Source organism: Sinohyriopsis cumingii, chromosome 1, assembly GCF_028554795.1.
Source record: "Sinohyriopsis cumingii isolate HCF-2022 chromosome 1, ASM2855479v2, whole genome shotgun sequence".
In the NCBI taxonomy this organism is placed as follows: domain Eukaryota; kingdom Metazoa; phylum Mollusca; class Bivalvia; order Unionida; family Unionidae; genus Sinohyriopsis; species Sinohyriopsis cumingii.
The window spans coordinates 33,727,651-33,738,514 of record NC_142961.1 but is presented as its reverse complement, the minus strand read 5'-3'; positions in this window follow the sequence as shown (position 1 = coordinate 33,738,514).

Genomic DNA, 10,864 nt, shown 5'->3' with positions numbered 1-10,864 from the left:
AAGTCCACAAGTACATGCGGCGAAACATAAGGCTGCTTCTTACGGTTTTCAGGGTTGGACAACCGCCACACTGATTCGATAGCGCGAGACAGTTGTAGGACCCATCACCGCTGCGAAATTCAAACGGGCTTATCACGAAGCGAGTGACGACTTTACAATGTTTCTAAGGGATTCAGTGTGTATCCCGGTGATGTACTGCCGCGGTGTTGATGAATTTTAAATCCCTAATCAAACGAATTACAGGAACCAATGGTTAGGCGGTGTGAGTTTTAAAAAAATATATCCATGATGTATAATTTATCATGCCCTTTGTCAAGATCACTTCACTCTGATATCGATCCTAGTTAATAAAATGAAATATCGAGCAACGGAAAACGATTAATCAACGCCTGTTGGCAACGCGGATCGGTAAGAATTTCAACATCATGTGGCCACTCCGTTATTTACTTCTGCGACAACAGTAATTAAACAGTCTAGCGAAGTCGCAACGGCACACGATGTAAAACAAGATACTGCGTCGGCGGTAATCACAGTAAAACAATAAATCCAATAAAGGATGTTATAGGACATCAATGACACAACCTTTTCAGAGTATAATCATCTCTTCGATGCTGTTGATGATGATGACGAGGAACGAACGAAAATGCGTTAAGGGCTAGATGAAATGTTTAGGCATAAACAACAGCAACTATCAAATGCGAAAGAAATGGATAAATATAGATCCTACTTGAGAACGTATAGCGACAGCGATTTCAAAATAACTGCCGTTGAGTTAATAAAGAAGAAGAAAGCCTTAATTACTTAGCCAATCTAGGCAAAATATTAAAAAATACTCAATAAATGAGTCAATTGCTGATGCAAATATAATATCAGAATGTGATTCGAACCTTACTACATATATCTACAAACTACAAAAATGCAATAAAAGAATCACACCTTAAAAGGCAGCAACAGTTGAAAGAAGGATGACAAGAAACACTCGATCCATAAACGCGAACACGAACGCAGTCATTATCGGAGGCAGTTCGGTCATTTCTAACCCCATAGTGATTTCAAGACCTACTACATTACTAGATCCTGGCAAAAAGGAACCCGTATTAAACATTATAAAAATCTGTCTGAGTTCTTAACGCGATCAAAATTACTATCCTCTAGTAAGTTCGCCAGAAAACACCGAGGTGGAAATCGATAATGAAATAGTCGAAATTTAGATAACATGGGAGTCTCAAAAGCGTTATCGTGAGAGAGTTATCGTGTGCTTCACCAGGATTTGATTAAGTGACCGGTTACAATTATCTGCTCAAGTTATATAACCCAGGTCAGTGACATAACCCCAGGTCAGTGACGTACCCCAAGTCAGTGACCAACGCGACTTTGTTGTTTGACTCGAAATCTGCCCAAGCCACTAGCGATAATTTTACGGAGCGTTACGCGTCTCCGATTCTGCTCAACGATGAGTCCGAGTACGAAAGTGAACAGTCTGCTCGATCTCCGACGGATCGTTCGACACCCGCGGTGGTTCCACCAACACTATTTACAGCTTTACAGGCAAACTTAGTCAACTGACATCCAGTGCGTCACCAGCCTACCTAGCGATTGGGCATAGCACAATCTCCAAATGTGTTACGGTGTACAAATGTGTAGTAGTACTGTACAGCGATGAGGTCCAGAACGCATCGACTTTGTCGGGATAGGCCATAAAAGATGCCCAGGTCGCGTTTGAAGCGAGTAAATCAGCGACGACCGCTGCGGCATGTACAGCTGGAAAAACCGTTGCAGATAAGTTCGCTGATGCTATTAAGGGCAAGCCAGCTCCAGTCTATCAACGATAGCAGAGGTGATCGTGGAAATAGCACCCTTTCGAGCTACAAACATCAAATAAGCACAGCTGCTACAAGAATATTATTTCAACGCGGAGAAAAAATATCATACGCGATTTCGAATCAGTGAGCAAATCCACCCCCCACCCCCATCTGGCTGGCTACCAGTTCTACGGGCACCGCCGGTTCACCGACCACAGCCAGCTTTATCACCCCAGCCAGCTGCCCACCGTGGGTTTACCAACCATGAAATGGCGTAAGATGACATTTATAATAACCTTACTGGATTGTCTCGCATGCGTTGAGTGTGGCCATCGATCTTTCTTGAACTCACTGATGTGAACATCTGGAGTGCTTGCAACAGTAGTGTTAAATCTGGGTTGTGAATATCCTGTGTACTAGCAACCTGAGGTGGGATGCGTTTTATGTCACCACCAGTATAATAATGTTATCCCAGCACACCCCAGCTTATGTTAAATTCCTCCCTGAGGATCACGACGGAATACGAGTACATCGAGTATCTCGACAGGGATTCGCATGAAATAAAAAAACAAGAACTAAGTTCCTTTGTAACGCGAGATGAAGATGTGTATGCAGAAATTTACAAACGTTTTCAGCGTCAGTGGGGAATTTTTCCATGATGGGGCCAGCATCGCGCTGGTCAACAACGGTTGGAATTCATGACGTATAAATTTAAAACTCAGCAGCGAGCATCTCGTGGTGAGCATCATTAAAACTCTAATTATGCTCAGCGACGATTGTAGTCGTAGTACTATCACCAACATGTGGTAGTTTAAAAATCGAGGAAGCGGTGATGCTGTATCCAGCAAGATCAGTGCAGGTACGGTCAAATTACTAGATGCTGATCTGGTATATTCTGCATCTGCTACCGCTGATATTTTAGGCATTGACGGAAGACTTATTGCCATTCGTACACGACTCCGCGATCCAAAACGCGTTTATCAGGTATAAAACTCTGACTACAACGGCGGATTTACTACCATGCGAGCATTAACCGATAGAAGAGATCAAATTTGGATGTTTCTCCCGTTGAGTTCGATGTTCGGATTTTGTTACGATACCGCGGCTTAAAACACACAATAGAATTAAATGCAATAGCAACGCGAATTATTTAATTTTAGCCGCTGATGTAGCCGATGAGGAATTTTGGGTTTGCGACGTTCTCGTTGTGGATGTCACATACGCGGTTGAGCTCCACAATCTCATGTGGAGGTTTTCCAGACATTTTTATTTCGAGCAACATCAAGGATTCAGAGACGCTGCCTAATCGGTTATCACATTCATGATTCCAGCAAAATCCGTCCCCAGTATCACATTGATGATCCCAGCAAAAACCGGTCCCCAGTATCACATGGAGGATCGCAGCAAAAACCAATTCGGAACTACCGCTACACTTCTACGTGGTTTCTCAACGCGTGAAACGGCGATAAAGATGTGAATATAATTTTTGTTCACCTAAACCTGAGCAGGATCAATGCCAGTCTAAATGGTAGGCAGTACCCAGAGCGAGAATTCTAGTGTAATTACGTGGATGATAAGATAAATTATTCGCGAGCGACAATGATGTTTGTCAAGGCGATGAAAAAATGCCAAGACACGGATACTGGCACGCAATTGTCGGTGGAAGAGTTTAAGAACTTTTACCTAATTTACCATTTCGACGATCCGCGGATGTGGGCTTCCATGTCAGAGATCCAGTTAAGATGGACAGTACCTGCAGCGCATATTCCTGCAGATCCTGAAAATACGCAACTGCTGAACTTCGGTGTTCACGCACTGTTGACATCCTATTGGTATCTGACGCTCAAAGCGTTGTCTGGTAAGATCACTGTGATCGTTTACGAGTTAATTCTACTTCGACGATCAAAGGTTGACAACATAGGATCGACTTTAAGTTTCTAACGTGAACATTGTAACGTAAAGTTCATGTACAAAGCATGTCATATTTGTCAGCGGATTTGATCTTTAGAGAGTCACGGTGGTGCTATCAGCATCGCAGGCATTTGCGGAAAGACCTCATGAGATAATATTAAAAGCGAGCAACATAAAGCGTTATTCGTAGAGCGGGCAGCTGCAACCGGACTGACCTTGAAAATTTCTCAGTCACAAGTACCTAAAGCAAAGAGTGTTTCTTAGCACGATAGAGCGGATGATCACGTCACTACTCTCAAAAATAATACCCGTGTAGGGTACGCTTGGAATATGAACGGCAACGAAGCGATATCAGGCACTATTCATAAAGCAACATCTGGAAGCGAGCTTCCCCAGTATGATAGTGCAGATAACCATCACCTCTGGTAGAGCCTATGCCCATGCTAAAATCCGCACAGAAAAGAAGATTGCCGATTTCATGCAATATCATAATTGGAAATGTTGGTAGCGCGATTAAAACTATTATATGGTGAATCGTTGATACTAAATATAAGTTCGGATTCGGTTCGACAGTAGGCGCTGGTGTTTAAAGTAAATGTCCTCAAGTTGAAAGTAAATACATTAGATTTGCTTAAAGAAACACCAACATGCAAACGTGCTCAGGTTATTGGTTTTTAAAAACAAAACATTAACGAGTTGGCGTCAAACGAATCAAGGCTGAAAAAAACAAATTGTCGTTACACGCAGGGTTGTCCCAACTCACGCTGATGTTAACCCTACGTTTGAGTCAACATGGATTAAACCGAAAAAAATTATGGTTGGATAATGGCAGAGAATTAAACTTATAAAACATTAGAGAGCTGTTTAAGCTCGCGCGGAATACATAAGTGCTCAAAGCACAACCAAGGTACGTCCATGGTGGTCGAGAGATTGAACAGAACGTTCAAAAATACAATTTGGACGGGGTTTACTGCGAGCGGCACAACGAGATATATCGACGCGTTACCAGAATTCGTATATAATTATCAACACCAAATACCTCAGCATTAAAATGACACCAACTAAAGCACGACAACAAGAAAATAACATCTTGGCAGCAGACGAGTTTAGCGAATTATCTCGCCGAGAACTAGTTTGAGTGATCAAAGATCACGTCAGAATTTCTAAAAACGAACATTTGAAAAAGGATACACCCAAAATTGAACCGAAGACATGTTCGTGGTCAACAACATGTTAATCACCATTCCGGTAACATATACGATAATGGAGCAGATATTTTGATGAATTTAATTCGTTTGTTCTTACCGATGATATTCAGGAATAATCTGGTTGTGTATTCGTTCTTATTCTGTTAATATTCGCTCACTCGCAACTGGTTTGCACATCGCGGAACATTCGTGTAATTCCATTAAGTCGAATCTATTTTTAAAGATAAAATCGAACTTCATAATTTTTTGTAGGCTTGGATGACTCTTCCTTGAAAAATCCTGAACATGTCGTCGAAATTATTGACCTCATAGGTCAGATTCAATTTGGCATGTATATTTCGAATTTGGTACTTCGCATGTATCGTTGTGGTGGCTTTTAGTGGACGTGATGGCGTTTGACCTGATGTTGATACTCTTTGCCGTCTGAATTATTCTCGTAACCGATAAGAACACCATATCATCAAATAGAGCAACAACGACGGTACCTGGAGACCTCGGGTTTTTTGTCGACGTTTCCAAGGAGATGCTGATGAGACAGAGTACATGGCACGGGCGTGCAAAGTCTACTCAAGCAAGTGACTGTACATCAATAAAAGATCCACTTCGATGATTGGCATTGTAGCACTACTAACTAAATCGCAGTGTGTTAAATCATTATAGTGGCATCATCGAGTATCGTAAATAACGTGTAAGGTAAAATACAACGATTAAACTATCAATTAAACAAACATTTGTTTTCTATATTATAAGCATGGCCACAATTCCATCTGTATGTCGCAGAAGGCTTTCACTGGTTACGATCAAAGCTACCACTCTGATGTGGATGATGTCACTACGCTTCATCAACTCGTGAGTCGATCCAAAACCAGCATTAGAAGAATGATAGAAGCTAATTTATATATTCGTCGTAGTATCGTGTATATGTTTGCGGTCACAATCGAGTTCGCAATGATTGACTGGACAGAGTCAACAGCGACCTTAGCGGCAAAGTCAATGCGAATTACAACAGGATTTACGATGTGTGGGAAATGATTCAATAACTGAAGTCCAACATCGATGTTTACACCTGAGAAGGATCCGGTTGATCAAGAAAAGTGAAATCTTTGTAAACGTATAAATCGACAATAAATGCTTCATGTGGGCAGTGCTACTGGCGTTGTTTCCGGTTAAGTCTAAAAATACTAGCCGGGTTGGAAATTGCAAACCATACCAGGATATGATAAACTTCACCGTGATTGACTTTCATGTGCAGCTCGATAAGATACCAACATCTGAGCACCTCAATAACATCTCTGAATATTTTTGGGTTGATGAGCACTCTAGGGCCGTTTACTTGTTGCTGATATCTGAATATATGCCAACAGATGCGACCGAGGTGGATTTTTTAAAATATTAGACAAGATGAAGACCAAGGACATTACTGCTAGATCACAAACTTTCGGGTTGCTACATAATTCAAGCTGAAAACAATACCGATAAATGCTACTGCCGACGAGGTTTACACGGATAAACGCATATTACCCGGCTGGATAATCATAAATTAGATTGCATGAAGAACATACGTCAGCTGTAGCCCAAAAAAGATCAAAATGAGTATCTGCTGCCATTTAAACATTCTGAGATAACCACATGAGTTCCAGCAGTTATTTACATTGATTGTGAGTCTTTCTTGATACCGATAGCGGTATTGATAACGATCCCGATGGTCATCGATGAGAAAATACCAACAGCATGTTCCTTGCGGTTTTGCTTGCAATCACGTGCACTTTAAGCCGGAGCATTCTAAACCGCTAGCAAGTTATCGGGGTCAGGAATGAGTTTCGAAAGTCGTCAATGCGTTGTTGTGTGAAGTCCATGTGGTGAATCATCCCATGGTGCTTACCGATGAGAACCGACAGCATTTCGCATCTGCGGATGGTCACCACATCTGCGGATCACCGCTGAAACCCAATGATAAAAATGTCCGTGTGGGCGTTCACGTCCATTGCGAGATCATGATCACTCGAAGAGAGCATATAGAATATCCACACATGATTCCTGTAATTTGTACCTAAGACGGCCAGAATTGTTCCAGTGGCACTACACAATCTTTGAGATACGACTCTCACTTGATCATCAAATGCTTTGGAAAGTATCAAGAAAAGATTACTTTGCACTCATAAAAACATGAAATAATATATGTCCTTTTTGCTAAGTCGATTAAAGTTCATCGATAATCTGCAGCTTATGAGTGCAAGATGAATTAGTAAAAACCACGAAAACGTTTAACTTACTCGAGAACATTTTCAGATAAATCTCGAGTTGATTACTCACAACTGAATATATCCTTAGGAATATATGACAGACTGGTATCAACGGAGTATATCCTTAGGAATATATGACAGATTGGTATCAATGGAGTATATCCTTAGGAATATATGACAGATTGGTATAAAAAGTTAACGAAATGTCACTTTCTGATAAAGAGTCTTTCAACAGCACATTGACAAGCGCAATGATAACCGATGTTCATCGGATTCTGAATAATTTCGGGTTAAAGAATCTTTGCGAGTATCACGATCTGTATTTGACCACGGATGTTCTATTGCTTGTAGAGATCTTCGAGAATTTCAAAGACACGTGCAAACGACATTATAAACTAGATCCAGTCTGTTAATATTTTTCTCATTATCTATCCGGGGATGCCGCATTGAAAACCAACAAGATAATTCTGGAATTGCTGACCGACAAAGAAGTGTTCAACTTCATCGAAAAGGCATCTGAGGCGGTATCTCCGTGATCACGCATAAACACTCACGAGCAAACAACAAGTATATCCCAAATTATAATCCCGACGAGGAACCAAAAGACATCATCTACTTAGATATCGATAATCTTCATGGCTAGGCAACGTTACAGCAGATGTCTGTGGATGAATTAGTCTGGATGAATACGGAAAATGTTAAACAGCGTGGGACAGACTCCGATGATTATATGGATCTGGATTATCTGCTAGCACCTGGATACATTACCGTGCACGAGGACATGCTGAACCCAACGAGTAAGCGTCTACGAGAAGACCTTTTCATCGGAGTCGATACCCAGAAACTGGTTCCAAGTTTGGTGGATAAATATCGATAAACAGTGCATTACACAAATCTGAATTATTATACCGACTTGGGCATGGGAGTAACTCTCACTCATCGAGTGCTGAGTGCTGAAATTTAAACAGTGTCCGTGGCTCAAGACGTACATCGATCATAACACGACTAGACAAACTGAAGTAAAGTCGGATTTCGAAAACGATTTCTTCAAGCTGATGAACAACAGCGTATTCGGTAAGACCATGGAAACCAACCGAAAGCGCGTCAGCGTCGAGTTGGTAAATGATATCCAACTTCGCAATAAATGAATGATGAGCATGAACATATTTGGTAATAACTTGGTAGCGATCATGATAAAACCAGATACACATATCCACTGCGGATTTACAGTGTTCGAGTTATCCAAGCTGCTGATGTACGAGTTTCACTACGGATTCATCAAAGAGAAGTACGGCGATAGAGCAAAGCTGTTGTTCACAGACACGCATAGTCTCTGATGCGAAGTCAAGATCGAAAACTTGTACGCGGATATAGATGCAGCGCGAGGGCTGTTGGACTTCTTGGATTATCACCAAAATAGTCAATACTATTACCTGCTTAATTGAAAGTTATTGAAAAGTTTAAAGATAAAACGTCATCTGTCCCCATCCCATAATTTTGTAGGACTGCAGAGCAAGATGTACTCGGTAAAATTATCAGATGGTTGCATAAAAACGAACCAAGGGAATAAAACAAATATCGTCAGGAAGCGAGTAATGCACTATGATTATTTAACAGGGCTACACGTTGGGTTACACAGAACAACGATGAACACTATTCGATCAATGAATCACACGATGTATAACAAAATTGGATTGAGCTACTATGGCGATGCTCGAGGATGAAATTACTGCATTAGCTCAAGGCCACGTTGATGTTGTCGGACAAAAAAGTAACCGACGTTGACAACGTGTCTGAGGACGATACTAACGATCACGCTATTGAAATGTTACCAAAGTTATCGTAATATTTATTTACATAACCTTGGCCGTTCTGTAGTAAATAAACGACTAGCCGGTTTTAATCTCGACATGTTACCACATCTTTTGAAAATCTATCTCATTTATGCCAAACCTCCAACTCGCTGACATTACGGGGAAAAATGATTCTTCCTTGTAGTTAGTTTGAAGATAATGCGCTATAACAGGACGATTGACTTTACAGAATCGGTCATTTTATATTATAACAGCGCACAAACACATTTCCAGCGATGTTATGCTGGGCCTGGTTGTCCAGTTAATAATACACCTTGGTTTTATGTAATCAATACTGTATAAGGGGCAGGCAGATATAGAGCAGAATATCGGTATAAAGTCCTGACAACATTATATGATCTCAAAGTGTACACTGATCAGATTCAAGACTTAATGATGATAATAAGTCCATTGAAGATGGTATTACGATCTAATAATACAGTCTGATCAGTGACCACAGTGGGATCATAAAAGTGGGTCCATACCTCATTAATACAGCACTCCAACCTACCTACTTACCCACCAATCTACCTACATACATGCATATCCACCAACCTATCTACATACATGCATACTCACTCAAACCAACATGCGTACAACAAACATGCACACGTCCATATAGAGCAATATATTAAATACATACTATAATTTATTGGACACTAGAAATTAAGATTGATTATTGCATATTAAAAGACAAGGCTGTGACTGCTCCCTTCCTTTTCCTTACATTGTTCCAAGTACTAAAGAATAGAGGGATAGATCCGCCATTTTTTTACTGGAGTTGCATCCAAGGATCTACTAACAGTACACATTGGTACATTTTCGTAGGCATAGATAATGTGAGACAACCGCGAACTTGAAATTACTTCAAACCGGGCATCAATTCCAGATTAATCATTTGATAACATTCTTGTGCTTCTTGGCATTTATATGACTCGAGATTATGAACAATGGAGTGTTAAAAAGACCAATTAAATCTTCTTTCTTGATATGTCATATGAAACCACTATCTTAATCTTGCATACAGTCAAAAGTCTAATATATGTCAATCTTCTTCAATACCTAATCCACGAAGATCAGGGCCGAGGGATCGAAGATACCTCCCTAAGTGTTTTTGAACGTCTGTAGACACAACTATTTGAATTAAAAACTGGGTGTGAAAGACTCGGGGTTTAGGTAAAGTGTATAGACCGCAAATCATTCTTCATCAACCTCTTTGCATTTAGACAATGTATACACATAAAGAAAACGCTTGCAACAGTTCCATGCATGAAACAAGAGCTTGGCATTTCGATTTTAAATATTTTGGACTAGATATCTATGGCGCCTCTTGTGAAATGGCAAATTTAGGCTTTAGACTTGTTTATTAGTCCTCTTTCAATTTGAAGACATAATACTAAAGTCTAAAGGTGTGGTTATTCAAATAGTTATGATATAGGCAGAAATTAATTATCACAGTACCGCAGCAGGTTGGCTCCATCAGAGATCTGATTTAAGTGATTTAGCTCTCTGTCTTCTAGTGATGTCGCACAGACACTTTTCGCTTGTGATAATGATTGGCATTTGCACGCTTTTATACGTATCTAGAGGTAAATAATTAAAGAGTTTTCAACATTTTGTTTTACATGACTTATATGCTACACTTTACAAATACTATTGCGATATTTCGTACAAAAGAAATATGATCAGTTCCCATTTTATGTGATGTGATGTGATTTGGATTTTTAACGTAACTTTAACAATTTTTCAGTCATATCGCTACGATGTCTGCAATGTGGCAGTTTATAGTGATGTCTAGCACTGGGGCATCATGCCGCAGACATGTAGCATGATGTCCCACCCAGTCA